A 295-nucleotide genomic window follows, 5' to 3' on the forward strand; every position below is an offset into this window, starting at 1 on the left:
ATCTGGAGCAGTTGCCCATAGTAACCAGTCATCTGCTCTCTTCTATATTCAGTTGAGCTTTGAAAATGAGAGAAGCTGATTGGTTGCTATGGACAACTGCTCCAGATTGTGTCTACTCCAGTTTTGATAAATTCCTCCCGCTGTCTATAGCATCCCAGAATTGTTAACCATGTGAACTGCACCCTTTTCTAACACTACACACGTATGTGCTACTAGTGTGAAGGAGATCATATCTTACTTTTTACACCTACAACCATTTGCATATAAAAGAAAAGGTTTTTTTTTTTTTTTTTTT

Source organism: Nanorana parkeri, unplaced genomic scaffold (assembly GCF_000935625.1).
Source record: "Nanorana parkeri isolate BGI_ZX_2015 unplaced genomic scaffold, ASM93562v1 scaffold268, whole genome shotgun sequence".
In the NCBI taxonomy this organism is placed as follows: Eukaryota; Metazoa; Chordata; class Amphibia; order Anura; family Dicroglossidae; genus Nanorana; species Nanorana parkeri.